A 23,631-nucleotide genomic window follows, 5' to 3' on the forward strand; every position below is an offset into this window, starting at 1 on the left:
AATCCGATCCACCTGTCGTGCTCTCTCTCTCCTTCCCTCACTAGTGAACAAGACCTTGAGATACTAAAGGCAGCACCTCCTTTCCAACCTGGAGAGGGCTCTCTTCCCTTTTCTGGCTGAATAACCATAACCTCAGATTTGGAGGTGCTGATCCTCATCCTGACCACACTCTTTAAAGTGAATATTATTAAGAGAGTAAAGTCACAACAGGGCTTGTCAGGGTCACCTCCTCTCCTCCTGGTGCCCTATTCTACAGTGGCAGTAACCATCATTAAGAAAGCAAAGCCAATCCCAGCCAAAGTTCACCACAGTTCCCTCAGTGCACTGTTACATCCTAATACTAAAACCATTAATAAGATAAATCTGAACAGACCCTTGGCTGACTTAGCCTTCACAACCTCCATTTGTCCATTCTGCTCTGACAGTACCATCATTAAGAAGGTAAAGTCACCCTTGACTTGATTAGAGTCACCTGTAGCCCTCCTGGTGACCACCACAACCATAAAAATTACAGCGTAAGTAAAACCATACCAGGATCTGACACAGGCACCTGCACTTCTCCCAGCATCCAAATCTGCCATGACAATATGCATCATTAGCAAGGCAAAGCCAGGCCAGCCCAGCCCAGAATCACCTCCACTTCCCCTTGTGCCCCGAGTTATCCTGAGAGGATTACCATTAGCGGGGGAAAGCTACCCAAGGTATGGTGACAGTTATCTTCACCCCACCTGGTGCCCCATTCCACCCCGACAGTAATCATTAATATAGGAGAGTAAGGTCAGTCCTGTCCAAGCCTGGCAAGAGTTCACCTCTACAACTCGTGTATTCCCGTTCTAGCCCCTCTAGGAAAATAATAAAGGCTCGCCATATTACAGTGACATGTAAGAAACACCACTGGCAAATACAAAACCCCTTCCCTCCGCCCAGTTCGTCATGGGCACGTCTCCGCCAGCGATGCTAAAGTCACCGGGAATACAGAAGAAAAAAACCCAAGCCCTCGGCTGAGCGGACATACACCCGCTAGCCACGTTAACCCTCTCCATTGATAAAGCGAAGTCTCGGCCATGCCCCACTGCCTCTACTGTACCCCAGCCGGCGGCGGTCCATACCTCGGGGCTCGAGGCCGTGGCGGATGCGTGCTAGCTGCTTTTCCTGCCTTTTCCCTCCAGGCAAGCCATGAGGACTGGACGAAAGGCTATGCGTCCCGGCACGGCTCAAGCCGCTCGAGGCTGTGAGCCGCACTGACAGGCCAAGGCTGCGCGGGCAGACGAGAGGGCAGCTGGCGCTCACACACACAAACACGCGCACACAACTCGCTCGCGCGCGCGCAGCCTACCTTGAAAACCCGGACCGCTGCAGCTCCGGCCCCTGGCCGCTTTCTCTTCCGTCACGAATCACGGATGCTCCCCCTTTTTCTCCTCTCCTGGGACTCGGATCCCAGTGCGCTCGTGACTGAGAAACCCCGAAGTCGCTTTCGCCGTCCGATCCTCCTCACACTTGCTCCCCTGCTGTCTCGGATCGCTTTGGCTTTGGTTCGCAATTCTCTACCGGCTCTTAAACACTCGCTCTTTGATTCCGGTTGCCGTCCCCCTCCTTTTCACACTAAGATCCCAGTGGATGTCCCCTCCGCCTCTTCACGCTCTCATCGCGATCGCTGCCCCCCACCAACGGTTTCCTCGGGTTGGGATCCCAAGTCGACCCTGGCTGGCCAGCTAGCTATCAGATCGCGGCGGCGGCTGCTGCTTTCAACGCCTTGCTCAGCTAGCTACTCGTTCGTGATTCCCAGTGCCCAGTAAGATCCCAGCCGCTCGTCGTTATTACTGTTGGTCTCCAGACCAGCGGTGCCGATAACCTCTCCACATTGTCGGCGATTTCGCTGTCACCGGTGCTTACAGAAAGCCCAAGGCACGATCGGCGCCGTCTTGCTGCGGTTTGTTTTGTTGAACAGAAGGAGCTTCCAAAGGAGGAGGCAGACAGCTTCCTAGCGGGGGGTACGGAGAACTGCAAGCTGGCTGCAGCCCGACACCAAGCCAGAAGGAACAAGAAAGTGACAAGAGTGGGTGAAAGAGAAGCCAGAATGTCCAGATGAATAAAGGACTGACGGTGAATACTTCCTGTCAAGCCACCCAAAACATAACGTAACTAGGAAGAAAAAAAAAAATCCGAAATACCCTTTAAAAGCTAGGAAAATCCCGCCGACGCCTTTACGTTCTTCGTGGTGCTGACTGGCCGCCAACACACTGTATGAGGAGCCGTGAATATTTATCAGTGTCAAAGCAACTTCTTTGGTATCACTTAGTCCATTGTATGTTTTTAGTCTGTTACTGTAATGTACAACCACTTTGTTAAATTTTATTTACATTTACTCATTTACAGTGTCAGGAAAAGGTAGGTGAATCCTTTGGAATGACCATGATTTTCTGTGTTAGATGGTCATTAAATGAATCTAATCTTGATCTAATTCACAAGTATTAACAAACATAATATGCTTAAGATAATAACACCCATACGATTATAATCTTTCATGTCTTTATTAAAACGCATCATCAAACATTAAACTGCGTGCTGTACAAATAGTAAGTGAACTGTTAGATTTAATGTTTGAATCTCCTTTAGCAGCAATACCCTCAAACAAGCAATTCCAGTAGCTATGGATCAGACCTCCACAACATTCATAAGGAATTTTGGACCATTCCTCTGAACTTCTTCAGCTCAGCCATATTCTTATGATCTTTGGTGCAAAGAGCTCTTTTGAGGTTTTTTCACAACAAATATATTGGATTCATGTCTGGGCCACTCCAAAAGGCCAATTTTCTCTTTTTGAAGCCATTCTGTAGTAGATTTACTTCAATGTTTAGGGCCATTGACCTGGTGCATCACTGAACTTCAGCTGGCTGTCAGCCACCCAGAGATTATCCTGTAGAATAACTTGATACACTTGAAAATTCATTTTTCCTATATGATGGTAAGCTGTCTAGACCCCAGGAAGCAAAACAAGGTAAAATTTTGATGCTTTTCCTACCATATTTCACCATTTGGATGATGTTTTCATGTTTCCTGAACAATCCAGCCTCAGTTTAATCAGTCCACAAAACATTTTTCCAATGGCATTGTGGAGTGTCAAGACAGATTTATCAAATATCATGTGTTCAGTGGCTTCCACCTTGGCGTCCTGCCATAGAGACCATGCCTGTTCAATGTTTTGTGTATGGTAGATTCACGGACAGAGATGTTAACCTGTTGCAATGATTCAGTCAAGCCATTGGCTCTTACTCTAAGGTTCTTTTTTACATCATTGAGCAATCTGCATTGTGCCTTTCAAGTCATCTTGGTTGGTGGCCACTTGTAGGGAGACTACTCTTTGCATTATATATATATATATATATATATAGTGTGTGTATATATATATATATAATCAAATGAGAGCCTAAATGTTGATCACAACATTCTTAGAAATCGCCTTAGTCGATGGGTGGGCCTCTCTGGCACGGTCTTAAATTGGTTTGAATCCTACCTGACAGGGAGAAAATTTTTTGTTAGTTGTGGGAATTACAACTCGAAGACACATGATATCCAATATGGTGTTCCACAAGGCTCTATCCTGGGTCCGCTGTTATTCTCAATCTACATGCTTCCGTTAGGTCAGATTATCTCAGGGCACAGCGTGAGCTACCACAGCTATGCTGATGACACACAGCTGTACTTATCAATAGCTCCTGATGACCCTGATTCTATTGATTCACTAACAGAATGTCTGACTAGTATCTCAGAATGGATGAATAGTAATTTTCTCAAGTTAAATAAAGAGAAAACTGAAATTTTAGTCATCCGCAATAATGGATACAATGAGGCTATTAGAAATAAACTGGATACATTAGGATTAAAAGTCAAGACGGAGGTAAAAAGCTTAGGGGTGATTGTTGACTGTAATCTGAATTTTAAATCACATATTAATCAGATCATTAGGACAGCATTTTTCACTTAAGAAACATAAGTAAAGTTAGACCGCTTATATCACTGAAAGATGCTGAGAAATTAGTTCACGCGTTTGTTTTCAGTCGACTAGATTACTGTAATGCACTCCTCTCAGGACTACCCAAAAAAGATATAAATCGTTTGCAACTAGTGCAGAATGCAGCTGCTAGAATCCTAACTAGGAAAAGAAAATCTGAACACATCACACCAGTCTTAGCGTCACTACATTGGTTACCTGTGTCATTCAGAATTGACTTTAAAATTCTGCTTATGGTTTATAAAGCCTTAAATAATCTTGCCCCATCTTACTGTATATATCGGAATGTCTGACACCTTATATTCCAAATCGTAACCTCAGATCCTCAAATGAGTGTCTCCTTAGAATTCCAAGAACAACACTTAAAAGAAGTGGTGAGGCGGCCTTCTGCTGCTATGCACCTAAAATCTGGAATAGCCTGCTAATAGGAATTCGCCAGGTTGATACAGTAGAGCACTTTAAAACACTGCTGAAAACACATTACTTTAACATGGCCTTTTTATAACTTCATTTTAATCGTAATTTAACTTAATCCTGATACTCTATATGTTCAATCTCCTCAAAATAACTATTCATGGTGGCTCTAAAATCGGTACTGACCCCTACTCTCTTTTCTGTTTCTTTTTCCGGTTTCTTTGTGGTGGTGGCCTGCGCCACCACCACCTACTCAAAGCTTCATGATGCTCCAACAATGATGGACGGATTAAAGGCAGAAGTCTACATGACCATCATCATCATCAAGCCCTTCCGCGAGAATCCTAAATCCAAAGAGGACTGTTTCATTTATGTTAGGTAGAATGCCCAGAGGGGACTGGGTGGTCTCATGGTCTGGAATCCCTACAGATTTTATTTTTTCTCCAGCCGTCTGGAGTTTTTTTGTTTTTTCTGTCCCCCCTGGCCATTGAACCTTACTCTTATTTGATGATAATGTTGATTTATTTTGTTTTATAATTGTGTCTTTCATTTTTCTATTCTTTAATATGTAAAGCACTTTGAGCTACTTTTTGTATGAAAATGTGCTTTATAAATAAATGTTGTTGTTGTTGTTAACTGAATAGGATGATAAAGAAAAATAAACAAACACATCATCAGCCCCCCATCATATATATCCATCCTACACTCACAGAATATAGAAAAGTTACACTGTAAGGCCAAATGAACTTCATAAAGGAGAAAAAAATTGCATATGTCACCCTATTCATTACTTTCACATGGTGGAAAAAGAATCAGAACAGGAGCTAACGCTCTTACATACCTTTCTTCAGCCAGACTAAGGGGATGCCTGGGGAAAGGCATGCAAAATCTTGCATGTTGTGACTTAGGGGCAAAGGTTAATAATATATATACAGTATAAAAAATACAAAATGAAAATAATTGAAAACAATTTTATTGTGAAACTAGATTCAATATTATCAAATAAATTAGTGATTTTGGAGAAATGAAACAAGTTAAACAAATCGACACCAGAAGTGTTGAGGTCAGTCACCTCTATACCCAGGTCAGCTGTGGCGTGTGGTGCTCTACAGTTTACTTCATGAGATTTATGTGGTCTGTGGATTAACAAATTATGATTTTTGTAAAATGAAATTAGAGTGTAGTGGCATCTACTGAAAAATTACATTTTTAGCGTGAGCAATCCATGTATTTAGCAGTAAATGACAAAATCTGAAATTGCATGCAGGAGTCATGTGATCAAAACTACAGTATATTACTGTCCAGGAAAAACTGTTACATTTTGCAGTTTTCACCAAATTGTCATTTTTTTCAGTTATTTACAGTTCAATTATTAACACATGGAATTAAACATTATTTAAAAATATGTGTTTTAAGAAGTTGTATTGCGGCCATAGCCATTTCATCTTACAGTATATGCAGGCTGTTTCCACGCAGTAAGGGGCCACACAGATAATCAGAGAATGAATGTTACATAGCGTGCTGAGAGTAGCTTGCAGAGTATCATGGCATATTAAGTAGGCAGAGCTGCAGTCTCCATTTCCGCTGTGTTTGCTTGCGACATGAACATGACATCAGGCTGATAAGCTGGTGGTCCTAAAGTACTATGTGACTCCAAAGTCACAGGAGTTTTAAGACTTTAAAAGAAAGTAAGTTGCTAGAATAAAGCTGGAGATGGTGGGCTGAAAGTTTAGAATAATTGCTCTCCAGGCACAGCTCTGCTACCTTGGCCCAGTAGGTTTTATATTCTCTGTCTCAGTTTTGATACCATATTATTTTTACTCAGTCAGGTAGGTCACCCACTCATTGTCTTCTGCAGTATCCTTAGTATGACTAAGTATTCAACCCTTTGGACTTGTTCACAATTTATGTATTACAATGAGACATTTTCAAATACCCAATTATGATTTCTTTTTTTTGGTGTTGTGTAATACATGCCTGCTTTACAGTAAATCTTCACATACTTTGTACATCTGGACCCTGCACTTTCTGCACATTCCTCTTAACTAAACATATATCAGTTCTTAGCTGTACTCATTTAGTTGGGAATGAATTCGGACCGAAGGTGAACTGGTGGCCACTTAACATAACATTTTAAATTTTAGTCTTCCCTACTGGGACTTTGTCTATTGCTCGCTCCTAAATCCTAGCCTTTCTCAGTAGGTTTTCCTTCAGGGTGTCTCTGTGTCTTTGCTACATTTCATTTTTTGCCATAATTTCATCAGGGTCCTGATACAAAGCAGGTTCCATATAACATGATGCTGCCATCCCCATCATAAGGTTAAACTTGTCCTAAACATAAAGCTTAGAGTTATGACAGATTTTTTTGTGGCTTTGTCTTCTTCTTCTCCTTGGTCTCAGGAACTCAGACATTCTTTCTGATAAACTGAACTTTTGACTTCATTTTTTTTCAGTAACAATTTTCATTTTGAACCTTCCTCAAGAAGCCATTGTAGTAAGTGGTGATGAATATGCAGTGACCAACACACTGCTGTGGTCATTGAGCCAAGTTAATGCTCATACAGTAGTGAATATAAAAGGTCCACACACCCCTGTTAAAATGACAGGTTTTCTGATCATGTCAGAACTTTTTTCAGCTTTATTATGAAATTGTAACATTTACAAAGAAGGTGAAAACAAAACAGAAACCGCTTAGGGAAAAAATAAAGATTACAAACCTTCAAAAACTTTACACAGATCAAAACCAAATGAATGCAGTCAATCTTTCATCTTGTCAAAAAAGGGAATTACAAATCAGAGTCAAAATACAGAACTGAATGTCATTAGCTAGAAAAAAACGAGCAATTCAATTGCAAAGAATAGTCACAATATCCACAAACTTTGACAAACCAGGAAGTGTCTGATGCCAGCCTTTATACCAACGACCCAGCGATGTCACGTATCACATGCTCCCAGTCGACCTTACATAGCAATTGCTTAGCAATAAAAAGCGCAGAACTGCAGTATCCATAACAAAATGCAAATGATGCCACAGAAAAAGTCTTTTTTTTTTTTAACATAGTGAAAATCACTACTTAAAATAAAACTATACACAAGTTTACACAGGAAATGTACAGAAAAATTGATGAAGTACAGAAAAATTTAAAATTATAAAGAAATCATAACATAGCTGTTCTGGTTTCCTCCCACACATCCTAGCTGTATGTGTTAGACTAGTTAATCTCTATGAACGAGTCCAGTGTCAATGCACATATTGTACTGACTTTAGGGAAATGTCAGAAAAATCTTAAAAGAAAAGACCAGAGAAAAAGATAAGGTCATAAAATGAAGCAAACAGTCAAAATCAGAGTTCAAACAGAAAATTCAGAAATGCAAACCCAAAAATCAAAGTCTGAGTTCAGAGTAAAAAAAAACTCTCAAAATAAATGATGTAGTTCACAAAGATTATCCCAGATAATCTGTAGCGTCTATTACATCACCATTGACCAAACCCAGTGCATTGTGGGAAGGACTATCGTGACAATGGACAAAGTGTTAACCTCGACATGGCGATGCTTGGAAGAAGCACAAAATGGCGTCACAAAAGACGAGGTAAAAATGGCAAACATCAAAATAAAGACTCTGAATAAAAAACCTGACAGCATGAAAATGAACCCCAGGTTCAGAAAACCATGGAAAGAATGTGTGTATTATTTTTAGCATTTCAGGACATCCTGAGGAAAATGAAATGCAAACAGCAATTATAACATGTATGAGGTAGCCATTCAAAGGACTAGAGTCCCATTCAAATTTGATTCCTGCCTTGTGTCCAATGAATAGGCTTCAACTTTGGCTTCACAAAGTGGATTATGAAAATGGACGGATGGATAAAGCGACTGTAAAATAGCCATTGGGGAAATCCGAGCCCCAGGTGGAATGTGGAAGATCTGCTTGACTTGTTGTGAATTGTCTTAGGTGCACTTTGACTTTGATTACTTTTTAAATTGATGCCTAATTGTCAGTGATTGAGTCAAAATATTGAACTGAATAAATGTATTGAGTAAAGTTAAAGAAATTGATATGCCAGATTCTTTATTGATAATGTCATTCTGCTTTGTAAAAGACACAAGTAACAGTTCTGTTACTACATAGAGCGAGAAACAGACAAAAGAGGGTTTACAAAAACTTTTCCAATAAAGTTATACAGTAGCTCTGCCAGTTTTGAGAAAGGCAAGAACAAAATAGGAAATAAAGCAGGAAAAAAGGAGAGAAAAATGTCAAAAATCATGGTAAGTTTATTTCCATCAAATTTTTTAAAACTTTTTAAACGTTCAACAGAAATTCTCGCTATCTACTAAACGTCACAAAGATTCATCATAATATCCAGAATTCAAAATAAACAAAAAAAAAAGCACAAAACAAAACCTCAAAAAACTCCTAAATCATGACACTAATGAGATAACCAGTTCCCGCATACATTTGAAACAGTCGCACTCAGAAACAGATCACTCTAGAGAAGCTCCTTTTCACATTTCCTTTATTATTTTTGTTAAATTGCATTTGTTTCCAGGTACATACATTTCAAAAGAGGAGTCAAAACACAACAGATTACTATAAAAAAACATTAAAGGTCAGCCCAATGAAAAATACGATCAGCCCTATCAATCACAGAAGAAGAGTTAAAATTTGTAAGTCCCCACCCTGACCCATTGGGAACAGCTACATAGTAGCAAAAAGCCCATTATGTGATACTTCCTCAGATTGATTCAGCAATGGGAGTTAGAATGAAATATTAGCAGGAGCACAGCAGGCTTATTTTAGAATTAATTCTAAAGTGTTCTACCTGCAATGGAAGAAGAAGCAGTACTTTTAAACTACGTAACCCAGGGCCACCTGGGCCAGCTCTAAATTTTTTGTTGCCCTAGGCAAAAGTGAAAATGTCGCACCCAAACCACACAGTCTTAAAGGCAGTTGCTGTACACATAATTACAGATTGCACAGAAGTCAGGTGTGGTAATCCACTTTGAATTGTACATAGATGTCATATCAAAGATCGGAATTAATTGAGCGCTAGGGGTTGTCCCCCTTGGTGTTTTTGGCACGTGAACGCTCAATCGTTTCTTTGAACATGGGCGGGCGGGGTTCCCTCTTCAACAATTTGGTTCACAGACAAATGATTTTTTTAATCAAGTAGGAGGGTGCGCTGGCACTTGACCATTTGTTTCGTCAAGCAGCTTAGGGGCTTGGCAGCTGCCCACTCAGCACTTAGTGACCACCTAGTTTGCCTGTATGGTAGAGTCAGTCCTGATGGGACAAGTAGAACAAAATCAAAAACAGGCAAAATTCGTAGCCAAAAAGTTTTACACTCAAGGTGCCAAAGGCAAAAACAAAAAGCACATAGTCAAGAAGATACTGAATAAAGTGTAAAACCAGAAAGTCAAACAACAAAGAAAGAGTTAGAGAAACATTTTGGGTATTCACAATCTTGAAAAACTAGGAAGTCCACAACGCTGATCATTTATACCTTTGACTTTGTGATGTCATGTTCTGCACACTTCTTGTTGACCCTACCTGGGAATGGCATAGTAACAAGAAACAAATGGTCACAAAATGGCATCGGGGAGAACACAATCAACTCCAACCACTGCTATAAGGGGATTTAAGATAGTTGTATAACCAGTGCGTTTTGATAGACAAGAAAACATCTTCACCCAATAAGGTTTTAATTTAGGACATCCCTAAAACATATGTCTAAGTGAGGCTGAAGTTAAATGGCATCGTTTACAATTAGGGTCCAGTCATTGATGTATTTCAGGAAATTTTTATCTGGACAAGTGTGTCACATGCACAATTTTAGGATGAATTACAGTATCATTTGCACAAATTGATGAAGAATTAATGTTATAAACAATCAAATTCTACTCCTTGCCTGAGATGTTGATAGAGAGGTCCCTTACCTAGTACTGACTAAGATGGAGTAGCAGAGAGCTAAATCTATCTATCTATATATATATATATCTATATATATATATATATATATATATATATATCTATATATATATATATCTATATATATATATATATATATATATATATATATAAAAGTCAATGTGTGTGTGTGTGTATGTATGTATGTTCCAGCATCACTTCTAAAACAGCTGGGACGATTTTCATGGTACACATGTTTCTCATTGGTCAACTAAAAATACAGTAGGGTGAATTCAACCCTAACCCACCCCCTTCTAGGTAAGGTGGGGGGTGATCTTGCGGTCTTGTATGCATGTTATCATCCAGTTGACACTTGGAATGACCACCAGAGGGCGAACTGGAGGTGACTGCCAGCATTCTTTATGTTTGAGCACCACCGCGCCCCTGTAGCTTTTGAAATCAAATAGAGTTGGCCAGGTCCGAGCATCAACTGGATGATAATATACATACAAGACAAGCACATTAGTGAGTCTTCATTGTTTGTTCACTTATTTTTATTTTTAAAGTTGTGGTTTTTTATTATATTTTTCTCAAACAATTTAAAAAAACACTTTATTTTCCTTCCGGGAAAAGCTAGGTATTTCAGCTAGTTCTGGAAATATTACACATTTTCTTCTTATTGTTCATTAAAATGATACTCTGCACTAACAATGATTTTAGCATTAGTAAAGTTAGGTAAATTCTGAAATGGAGCAGCAGACAACAGTATGTCTCTGCCTTGAAGTGGTTCCTACATTGGTTCTATATTTTGAGAGACTGAAGTATGCTGATTTTCAAGTCACATATTGTCAAGGTGTCAGATAATTCAAGAGTTACACAGGTTAGGGGATGTGCACCCAAAATAGTGGAGATTTTATTTTGGAAAAGCTATTACCTCTTTCAGATGTGTTGTTGATAATTGACTGATTCTTGTGAGCTGCACTTATTGCCAGCAGAAGCCATGTTGATTTAATGCAGATTCATTTTTCTATGCTGATGTTCACACAAATATATAATGGATTTGCTTGTATGGAGCTCACTTTACTAAACATGCTGAAGCAGGGCACAAGATGCAAGATGAAAAATGCACACCAAGCTAAAGTAAGTTGGTACACAGAATGTACAGTATGTAGTATCTGATTGATATAGAGGTACTGGATATACATACTTACCAGATGTTATGCTGTGGAGTTTCACATGATGAAAGGTCTACAAAAAACTTCACTGGCCAGGCCTCACCTCATTGGATTTAATCTCAGCTCCACAGCTCTACCACAGGCTTTGCAGGCCCAAAAAAGGAACTATGCCTAAAAATAAACGGAAATACTGTATAACAAAAGTCCAACAAGAGGAGGGATGACCATAAATCCTTGACTTGTATAAGAGAGAGGGAACAAAGAATCATTACAAATATTATTAACACATAACAGAAAATGAGACAAAAACAATTTCCCTAAATGGCAACCCACAGTAAACAAGTCCCAAAATACAGTCCAGAAGAATAATCCGGAAACAGAAGGGAGGGATTTGCATTGGCAATCAGAAAGTTGCTGGTTTGAATCCCGTAAATGCCAAAAGTGACTCTACTTCATTGGGCCCTTGAGCAAGGCCCTTAACCTGCAATTGCTTCGTCCTGGGTTATGACGTTAATCTGCATCCAGCCCTGCGTGTAGGCCCTCCAACCTACAGGGAAAAACACAGGGGTTGGTGGCAGAATTGGCATTCCAGCTACCATAAAAAAAAAAACCTCCACTATTCCACTCCATCTGAACTAGTGTGGGGCTGAGGTGTCACCCATTGCATGACTGCACTCAGGTCCATGTGGAGTGTGGTCCTAACCTCTCCACTCTAGAACAAAGAGCATATCTTACGAATAGGAGTTCTTAAGAGATTTTCTTTGCAGATCAAGCAGGTTCATTTTTCAGCACTTTTTCCTCCTTTCTTCTGAGTCAAACCCAGTAAAGTTAGGCAGTGCTGTGCCACCTTTTAGTTTTGATCTATGCAGTGTTTTCTTTTTAATACATGGTCTATATGGGAATTCATTGAAAAAGAAAAGAGTTTGAGGATGATATTCATTTGAACTATTGTAAAAGAGGACAAGACAATGATAAAAATTTGAGGTAAAACCAAATCCCCGTATACTGTAAAGGCAAAAAATAATTGAAGCTTTTCAGCAAAAAAGTGTCACTAAAAACATGAGTCTCAGATCAGACTATCCAAGATGGTGACATGGTCTGGTTAAATACAAGCCAGGCAGGATGAGGCAAGCGCAGGTGAATAAACTCCAGAAGTGAACGGTAGAGGTGGCGAGGTTGTCAGTCTTCTGGTTTGTAGAGGGAGGAAGAGGCGTTACAGTACAATGCCACCCTGTGGACTTGCAAGGGATTACCACCACCAAAGCCTTAAACTGTCCCCAAGGTGCACATGTATGACACGATATTAATTTTGCCTGCTAAAAAGAGCTGAAGAGTTGGCACCTCTTAACTTCTTGCTTAGTGTTTTCCATCAAATTGCAAAAAATGACTTTTTTTTTGTTACTGCAATTCCAAAACTACAGGAGTTGTTTTGAGCAAGTCAGCAGAAAACAGACTAATAAATGAAAATGGCAAGCTGATAAGATGACTGGAAAAAGCTTGCTTTTATTCAAATTCATTTTACACCCAGAAATCTTATAAAAGTCATTTTGTAAGTTTAATAAGATCATCCATGACACATTTGGCTCACTGATGAATAGAACCATATTGTCTCCATGAAGGGGAAGTTTTGTTACATTCCTTCCCTTATAATCCCCTTTATTTTTGTGTTACTGAAGACAGATGGCCAGCAGTTCTACCGCAGTGGTGGACAGCATTGGTAATAGTGAACTTTCTTGCTTTCATCTAAAATTATATTCATTTATATTGTTTAACATGCAGGCATCTGGCCTTGAACAAAGCAACTGATCCAGGCACAAATATCTGGATCAAACCCAATCCGCTAAAGTAATAACTCCATTCTACTCTAACAAACACTTTTTCTGCATCTACAGACACTAAGAATCCTGAAAGATGAGTTTCTGGAGGGGGAATTACTGTATAAAACATCACACAAGCTGTGACAATTTGATGATAACCAGCTGCCTTTAACAAATCCAGGTTGTTCTTCTGATATCGGTTTCTCAATTCCTTTTGCCAATATCTTAATATGCATTGTTAAATAAAGAAATTGGTCTAAAAAATAACAATTCCAACAGATTTTTATTTTTCTTTGGAAACATTCCAATTTATTAAGTAAGATATTAAAATGGGCTTCTAAGTCTTTAAATTCTGATGTGTATAGAACCTTATTGTCCTTTATTATATTTATTATTGCTTTATGTTCACTAAAGTTGATCCCTTCTATATTTTTAACCACTGCTGTTCTATTTTACATTTTCTTTTATAAGTTTGTTGAGCTGAAATCTTACTCATTTTCTCTCTAGGAGTAGTGTGATTTAAATATTAAGTGATTTATTTCTCCTGTAGTTAGAAGACGAAATTCTGTTTTTTTATGTCTTTAGCTGGGAGTGCATATTCTTTATCAAATTTTAGAAATCTCACTATTTTATTCTGATGTCTATTAGTTTTTAATTTATTTCATCACAAAGGTAACATAATTTTTAAAGGGCTCACAAGAAAAGAAGTGAACCAGAAAACAAGCAAAGATTTGTCACTAGGAAGTCAAATAAACACTATCGTCAAGCCAAAATCAAAAACCCAAATTCAGAATCAAAGTACATAAATCAGAACTCTTTTACCAAGAACTCTAACTAAATAAACACACACTATTCTTATTTGTTGACAAACTCGGATATGAAGGAAGTGTTTGGGGAGTACTTTATACCTTTGACCCTGGAAGTGGAACCCAAACACTTCTGGGTCTGCTGCCTAATGATATCATAATACAAAATAAAACTCCACAAAATGGTGGGAAATGGTGTTTACTATTGCTCACAATAGTTTTATATGTTGTACAATAATCTTTTAGAATGGTAGTAATTATATGTAGAATTGAGTTTTGCAACCTCTAAAACTTATATTTACATAAAAAGGAAAGTAAAAGTAGGTCTCATATATGCACAATAAAGTAAAAAATAATACCAATTGTGACAACTGCTATGAGAGTCATACAAAACCAATTATCTCCTTAGATATGCTTATAATAATAGTAGTAAGGAGATCATGGGTTCACGACCTGAGTCTTCCCTGCATGGAGAGCTCTTTGAGTAGTGAGAAAAGCACTATGTAAATGTGAAGAATTATTATTATATGTTTTCAACACTTCCCAAAATCAATTTAATGTAGTCATCACAATTTAAAATTAAATGATTCAATCTATAATATGTCTCTTGTCAGTACAGCCTAGTGATGCAAATTCCAAAATATAAGGAGTATGATCTGAGATTACTTTATATTTACAAGATTTAAGAATAGGTGAACACTGTTTTCAATACATAAGCAGTCAATTTGTGAACAACTATGACATACTGTATTGTGGAAAAGAAGGAATATTGCCACGAGTAAGGGTAAAGAAACTCTCTATGCATATAAAAGATTATGATACTTATGATCATTAATACTAGAATTACCAAAGCCTACGAAAAAACTTGTAGATCCAGCCCACCTTAAATCTGTTCGCACCTCTCCGTCAGCGTCTTTTGTCCTGTACATGTGCCTATAAAGACAAGCAGCAAGCAGCCTGCTATTCCATCCCCCCACCGCAGAACGTGCACACAGTTCTCCCAGCTCATGCCTTGATTAATTATCTGGGAGTGAAGTGCTGGAGTTATAGAGTGGAAATAATAGATTGTTATTTGGAACACATGCATTTCATGTGTGTTCCGTTTCTACAATAATCTGTGTAAACACATTGTTAAAACAGAAACATTTTTCATATTTTAGTAATAAATGACAAAATGTAGGCATAAACTATATAATGTGTGAAGCCATTATCAGCTGACGAAGAGGTGCAAACAGATTTAAGGTGGGCCGGATTTACGAGTTTTCTCGTAGGCTCTTGTAAATCTAGTGTTAAAGGAGCAATGGTGGCCGTTGGTTTTAGTACGCAAATAAAATTTCCTCATATTATGAGCTTGCAAGAGCTCATATTAGGAGCTGACGTGAGACATAAACACTTAGTCATCAAAATTTGGTGCATATTGTTATGAATTTGTTTCTGTTTTGCTTTTCACTGCTTTTTATGGACTTATTTCAGAGATCTGGTAATCATTTTGTTTTTTTTATTGTTATATATTATGAATCTAAAGTTTACTTGGAAATTCCGCATTTACTTAAATTTTTGTTAGTTACAGTATTTTGATATGTTTCAGCTGCCGTTTTCTTATTTCCTGATCACCATCTGTCTTTTTGGGTACCTAACCACATTTTTAGGGATGTGTCCTCAGAGGACGTGACATCTGAGTATCAACAAAACGAGTTAAAAGGTCGTCCAAGTGTTCATTTTCTTATCCAAGTTATGGATAACAAACCTATTAAAGTACTCACATTATTCTGTAATTTAATTAAAATGCTCTTCCAATTTTGACTTTTGCTCCTGCTATTTTGGATTACATCTTTTGTTTCTCATTTTGGCTTTGACTAAGTATTTTTGATCTCCAGGTTTTTTTTAATCTTTTTTCTGTCTTTAACGTCTACCTCTTGGCTCTCTCACAAATCCTTGTCAGTTTGCCGACATTACACATATATATTGACCCGTTTACTTTCCCCATCTCCATAATGTCGCAACCCCTCCAGGGTCAGGTACTGTCTCAGTAGTAACAGGAACGATTAGCAATTTCCCTGTGGATGAGGATTCTCACTCCTTAATTCTTCTTGCTGTTGATGGAGTGAAACGTATGCAGTTTCTTTTCAATCAGAATTGATCCCTGGTATTTTTCCACTACCATCCTAAAAATGTGGAGGCTGAGCTGACTGATAACAGTGACTGAGTGTGCCATTGAGTGTGCCACGTGATGGGCCGCTACCCCATCTCTGGTTGGTTCTTTTTTTTTTTTTCTTTTGCCAATGTTGATAAGAGAGGTTCCAGCAACCCATTTTTAAATAGGCATTTTTGGAAAATTGGTTACGTTGATAAGCATGGCCTGTGATGTACTGGTGTCCCATTGTGGCTACCTTCCTGCCCTGTACTATTTATGAGAAAATAGCAGGACATATTTACAAACCTGTTACAGCTGTCGTTTGTGTGCCTGAGTGCCAGTTTCATTTTTGTCACATAGGTTCATTTTCCTTTTTTTTAAGTGTTGTCCAATAGTTTTTTAACTTTAAATAAATTGTGCCTCACTCTGTCCTATTCAGGTTTTGCAGTTCTAAGAAGCCTGGATTCAGCATTCATGCAGCAGCCAACAATCTTGATGGCTCTGACTGCTCACTTATGTCTACAAGAAGCTCTTACAGTACATCCGGAAAGTATTCAGAGCGCATCACTTTTTCCACATTTTGTTATGTTACAGCCTTATTACAAAATGGATTAAATTAATTTTTTTCCTCAGAATTCTACACACAACACCCCATAATGACAACGTGATTTGCAAATTTATTAAAAATAAAAAAAACGAGAAATCACATGTACATAAGTATTCACAGCCTTTGCTCAATACTTTGTCAATGAACCTTTGGCAGCAATTACAACCTCAAGTCTTTCTAAATAGGATGCCACAAGCTTGGCACACCTATCCTTGGCCAGTTTCGCCCATTCCTCTTTGCAGCACCTCTCAAGCTCCATCAGGTTGGATGGGAAGTGTCGGTGCACAGCCATTTTAAGATCTCTCAAGAGATGTTCAATCAGATTCAAGTCTGGGCTCTGGCTGGGCCACTCAAGGACATTCACAGAGTTGTCCTGAAGCCACTCTTTTGATATCTTGGCTGTGTGCTTAGAGTCAATGTCCTGCTGAAAGATGAACCGTCGCCCCAGCTCAAGAGCACTCTGGAGCAGGTTTTCATCCAGGATGTCTCTGTACATTGCTGCAGTCATCTTTCCCTTTATCCTGACTAGTCTCCCAGTTCCTGCCACTGAAAAACATCCCCACAGCATGATGCTGTCACCACCATGCTTCACTGTAGGGATGGTATTGGCCTGGTGATGGGCGGTGCATGGTTTCCTCCAAATGTGACGCCTGGCATTCACACCAAAGAGTTCAATCTTTGTCTCATCAGACCAGCGAATTTTGTTTCTCATGGTCTGAGAGTCCTTCAGGTGTCTTTTGACAAACTCCAGGCGGGCTGCCATGTGCCTTTTACTAAGGAGTGGCTTCTGTCTGGCCACTCTGCCATACTGGCCTGATTGGTGGATTGCTGCAGAGATGGTTGTCCTTCTAGAAGGTTCCCCTCTCTCCACAGAGGACCTCTGGAGCTCTGACAGAGTGACCATCGGGTTCTTGGTCACCTCCCTGACTAAGGCCCTTCTCCCCAGATCGCTGAGATTAGATGGCCGGCCAGCTCTAGGAAGAGTCCTGGTGGTTTCGAACTTCTTCCACTTACGAATGATGGAGGCCACTGTGCTCATTGAGACCTTCAAAGCAGCAGAAATTTTTCTGTAACCTTCTCCAGATTAGTGCCTCGAGACAATCCTGTCTCAGAGGTCTACAGACAATTCCTTTGACTTTATGCTTGGTTTGTGCTCTGACATGAACTGTCAACTGTGGGACCTTATATAGACAGGTGTGTGCCTTTCCAAATCATGTCCAATCAACTGAATTTACCACAGGTCGACTCCAATTAAGCTGCAGAAACATCTCAAAGATGATCAGGGGGAACAGAATGCACCTGAGCTCAGTTTTGAGCTCCATGTCAAAGGCTGTGAATACTTATGTACATGTGCTTTCTCAGTTTTTTTATTTTTAATAAATTTGCAAAAATCTCAAGCAAACTTTTTTCATGTTGTCATTATGGGGTGTTGTTTATAGAAGTCTGAGGAAAAAATGAATTTAATCCATTTTGGAATAAAGCTGTAACATAACAAAATGTGGGAAAAGTGATGCACTGTGAATACAGTACTTTCTGGATACACTGTATCTCCCAGCAGTGAGTATAAAGTCCAGCAAGAGGCATTTGCCCAAATCAGAGTTCAGTGTGCATGGTTAGAGGTCGCCCATGGCCTCAATGGGTTATAATCAGTGACAACAACAAGCCAACTCTCAGAGAAAGGCCAAATCAAGCGTTTTATAAAACTTCAAAAATCTTCAATGAAATTTCTAGTAACACATTCTTCTATTTTGTGGTAAGTGACATTCAATGCTGATGACAGTGCGATGGAACAGTGGTTAGCACTGCTGCCCTCACAATTCCAGACTCGTGGGTTCATGTTCTGCCTTGTTTGTGTGAAATTTAATTGTTCTCTACATGTTTGCTGTGGTTTCTCACCCACATTTGAGAGACGTACATGCTAAGTTAGCTGACAACTCAAAACAGGCCTTACGTCAGTGAGTATGTGTGCCAGGCTGCCAAGTCATGGACTGCCACACCAGCCAGAGTTGGTTCCTGGATGCTGCCAGGCCACACTCTTGTTCCTACCTCTCTCAATTTGATTAAGTATTTTCAAAAATGAAGGAAGGGCATACAATGGTTATTGGTATTGATCATTTGTGGAGAAACACTGAAACATATTTATCCCTTTCTGATTTGAACTGCATGTTTGGGAGCCACTGAAAGATGGGCAGATATCCAGTAAGGAAAGAAAAGGAGGTAAAGGGAAGAAGTACCTATAGCTTGGAGTAGCAGGTCCAGGGTAAGCCACCACCTGCTTTAGGTAAGAAAATGGCAGCCACACTGGATGTGTGGGTGCCCTCTGCAAGTCAATGATAACCAGCTAACCCAGTGGTCTTAAACTCACCTCCAGGATGGCCACCAATGTTGTTCATCCAATTTCTTAATTAGAAGCTCATTCTTCAAACACAATCTTTAATTCTATAGCCTATTAATACTTTGCCTGGCACACCATCCATTTCCAAACTATTGATTGTCTTTTTTCTGAAAATTTTATCAAGTGTTTCTTTCATGTGGCACAAATAACATGAATGCTTCTCAGGCCTTTGCTTTACTTCTTCTTAAATATTTTATTAAAACAGATATTGAATGATGGTGGCATCAATGCAAGGAAGATCAGGTTAGCTCGTCATCTCTTTACTCACTTTGCATTTTATTATTTTTGGCTGCTGGATAAAAAAAAGAAACAACTACGGGGCATCAATATTCAAAAGCAGATCAACTAAATTTAGGGCAAAAGAAGAAGATTGGCAGCAGTCAATATTGATCAATTAAGAAAAAGGCTGGAATGAAAACCCATGGCCACCGTGGCCCTTCAAAAGCCAAATTTGACACCCCTGGATGGATGGATGGCCACTTATTTATTTATTTTATTCATAGTTTTGGAAAAAATTACTTTTTTTTTTTTTATTTTCTTCATAAATAGGAGAAAATTTTATAATGGGACTGAAACTGCTTGGCTTCCATGCCTTGCAAATAAACTTGTCTCTAGTCAAAATGACAAGAAATAATTTGAATATTTCATTTACAAGCTGGCTTGAAGGGGTTATAACGGAACCTTCCATTAACTACAGTATGTAGTAGTATATAGACAAAAATTTATTATAAGTAAGAAAATACTTATATCAATTTAACAGAACTAACTAACAAATGGCTCTTACACATATGCTACATTGGTCACTCTACTCACACGTGATGCTTATTTTGCATCCTTTTCTTTACTACTTTTGTTGTGCCTATTCTGGTCAGCAGAGTGTGATATAGTGGGTCCACAGCTCAATATAAAAGCCCAGCTTTTAAATAAATAGTCACTGCACTGACAGCTTAAAGAGGGGGCGTGGTAGTGTGGCCGGACCAGTTCTTGGATGCAACGTACTCTGGGCGTTTCCTCACTTATGTGCACAAGTGAAGAATCATCCACATCCGTAATTGATGCCAAGAACTGCTAATCGCCACAACTGAGCCACGTCCCCATGATAAGTAGGACGAGGATGAGAAAAAAAAAAGCTTGCAGAGTTGGGGGGAGAAAGAATGTGGACGTGCCAGCCAGCTGTGAAAGAGAAAGGTCAGGGGTCCTGGATAGAACGAGCGAGGGAGAAGGAAGATGGGAGGACAACTGACCCCAAGCAGTCATTCAGATACTGGCAGAGGCAGCCAAGACAGGGGTCAGTTGCATGAGGACCGCGGTGGCTGAAGTCTCTCCTGCTGAGCATACCTTGGGTGAGCTGGAGAGACTGGGAAGGACTGGCTGGTGTGCATGTCGTCTGCAGGATTTTAATCTTGTTTTAGCCTTGTTTTTTAAGGTCTGGATTTTTGCCTGGTTTCTATTGATTATTTATTTAATAACGTTTTGAACACTGCACTTGTTTTGAAAACATTTTTTTGGTTTTGTTTTAAATAAAAGTACTTTTTGCACTATTTTTGCTCAATACCCTTGCTTTGTTGTGTCTTCACTGTCCAGTTCAAGAGCTCCCGGAAGTGGAACCCACATCGTCACACAGAGTCTCCAACTGCTAAATATGACCAACTATTGGTCTCTTCCTTATTTGCCTTCCACACTGGATTTTGTAGATTAGGTGCCAGTGATAAGAACCTCCAGGTTGACCTTGCCTTATGTAAACCGCAGATATCTAAGGTCTGGTGCTCTGTTTGCTATTGATGTGTGGTGTCATCATGCCATGATCAAAAGAGCATTAAGGACCCTCAAAAAGATGGATGTGGATGCCTAGGAGTCTGTCAAGAGACGTAAAGTGATTGTCTCATTATTGGAAATCAATCACTCCACTGTAAAGAAAATCATCTACAAGTGGCGTAGATTTCAAACAGCTGCTAATCTGTCCTGCAGATTCTGCCCAAGAGCTGACCTTTTTGTATTAAAACAAGTCTCCAATAACCCTACACTTTCATTGTGGACTCTTAAGGTAACTCTTGAAAAAGTTGATGTCAAAGTGCATGCATCTGCAATCAGAATGAGATTGTGCAAAATCAGCTGGCATGCGAAGTGTGCCAAGAAAGAAGCTTTTACTGTCCAAAATTAATATCAGAGTAAGATTACAGGTTGAATATTCTGGCAAAGATCAGGCTTTCTGGAATAATGTGTTGTGGACAGAAGAATCAAAGATAGACTTGTTTGGTCACAGTAGCAGTAAACATGTTTGGAACAAACTAAAGACAGCATTTCAGGAGAAACACTTCATACCAACTGTGAAGCATGGTGATGGAAATGTTATGGTTTGGGGTAGTTTTGCTGCCTTGGTGACTGGGAAGATTGTAGTTTTCAAGTCAGCTATGAATTCTGCATCATTTCAAAGTGTGCTTGAGGAGAATGTGAGGTCATCTGTTTAAAAACTGAACCTTTCAACACAATAATGGGCACTTGCAAATCCAACCAAAAATATCTCAAAACAAAGAACTGGATGGTTATGACTTGGCCTTTTCAGTGACCTGATTTGAATCCCATCGAAATGTTGTTGGAGGATTAGAAACAAGCAGTACATGCAAGAAAACCCACAACCATCTTGCAGCTGAAGGAATTTTGCATGGAGGAGTGGGTCAGCAATGTCACCGAGTCAATGTCAGAGACTGGCACAACACCTACAAGAAGTCATTTCTGCTAAAGAGGGCAATACCAGCTTCTGAGGCCAAATGTGGACCTACTTTTGCCCCAGTAGACCATTAGATCTGTTTATATTTTTGTTGAATAAATGATAGAAAAGGACAATTTTCCTTGTGTTTTTATTCAACTATACCACCTTTATCTGTAGGCACAGCTTACATGAAGATCAACTGCTTGCCTCATCAGATGTGTTGATAAAGTCAACAGTTTCCATGGGGTGTATTTACATTTTCATGTGACAATAAGCCAAGACCCATGACCAGGAATTTAATACAGTAGAAAACACAATTAGAAAAAGGGGGTAAAAACTCTTACCATTGCACATGAGCTCAGTTTCCAAGGCTAAATTGAGGACACATTCAGAGATGCATGTATGAGAAGCACCAAACCTTCAGGTGTAACCCCTTCTTCCATCCTTCTACCATCATCAAACATTCCTTATCCAATTCAGGTTTGGGAGCCCTAACCGACCAGAATCAGGGGCCAAATTAGAATAAAAAATCAACCAAAAGTACATTTGATTTGAATGTTCTGTAGAAGGAAAATCGTAAGGACCTGGATAGGGTTGCCAGATTAGAAAGTGTAGCAATACGGGACACTCTTAAATCTCTCTCTATATTACTATATACAGTGATCCTCCGCTATATCGCAGTTCAGCTATCACGCCCCCACTATATCATGGAAAAATTCAATAAGGACATCCTACCTGTAGTGTACTTTACAGCCAATTCATAACAAAGCATGCAGTTTTCAGCAGTCACTACGTGTGCTAGACAAAAGTTTGTTAGCACAATATAGGGTGGTCCATATCTAATTATGCAATTTTCATTACGCTATAACTTATTAAGTTTATTACATAGAAAATACCCTGATAATATAATAATAATCCTGGACCATCAAGAAGAATGCGAACTGACGACATGAAGAATTGTCTTTGTGCCGAACGGGAATCTTCCCCGCATAAATCAAAGTCATCCAGATGATCTGGATTTGCATAAATAAGATCTGGACCACCGTGTATTATAATGTATAATAACTAACATATACGTAACATTTAAGCAATACACTAGTAAATCATAAAATATACTGCTACGTGCAGGAATACGTACACAGAATCGCATTTCATAACAAAATGTACATACGCTTTTCATTTAGATAGATAGATAGATAGATAGATAGATAGATAGATAGATAGATAGATACTTTATTAATCCCAAGGGGAAATTCACATAATCCAGCAGCAGTATACTGATACAAAGAAACAATATTAAATTAAATAGTAATAAAAATGAAAAAAAAAATTAATGTTAGCATTTACTCCCCCGGTGATGGTTTTGTTGTTACTACGTGTGCTCGTTAGAACGATACTGTACGTATTATAATTTATAACTATAACATAACTGTAAATATTGACTAAAATGCAGTAAAAAGTCAATATGTATATAAAATAATTAACATTTATGCAATACAGTAAGTAAATCATTAAATATACGTACATTGTACACTACGGTAGACAAAGAGTTTCACGTTACAGTACCCAGATGATTTCTTACAAGGCCCGTTATTGGCTGAAAGAGGAGACTCAACCAATCAGAGTGGGATTTTCATTCTCTTAGTATCTGATT

The 23,631-nt window shown here is 39.1% G+C and overlaps 1 protein-coding gene across 3 annotated transcripts in view; it reads right to left on the bottom strand.

Annotated features, from left to right (window-relative positions):
* Positions 1-2,054, bottom strand: part of cuedc1b (CUE domain containing 1b) — a 95,731-nt gene extending 93,677 nt beyond the window's left edge. For 2 of the 3 annotated variants that reach the window (XM_039756685.1, XM_039756683.1), the window contains exon 1: positions 1,337-2,054. The gene's annotated coding sequence lies outside the window, so the exon portion shown is untranslated. Of the gene's footprint in view, positions 1-1,109; positions 1,245-1,336 lie in introns of those variants that run through there. The other variant, XM_039756684.1, reaches the window with a different exon arrangement.
* Between the last annotated feature and the right edge of the window lie 21,577 nt (positions 2,055-23,631).

The sequence above is a fragment of the Polypterus senegalus genome, chromosome 6, assembly GCF_016835505.1.
Source record: "Polypterus senegalus isolate Bchr_013 chromosome 6, ASM1683550v1, whole genome shotgun sequence".
Lineage (NCBI taxonomy): Eukaryota > Metazoa > Chordata > Cladistia > Polypteriformes > Polypteridae > Polypterus > Polypterus senegalus.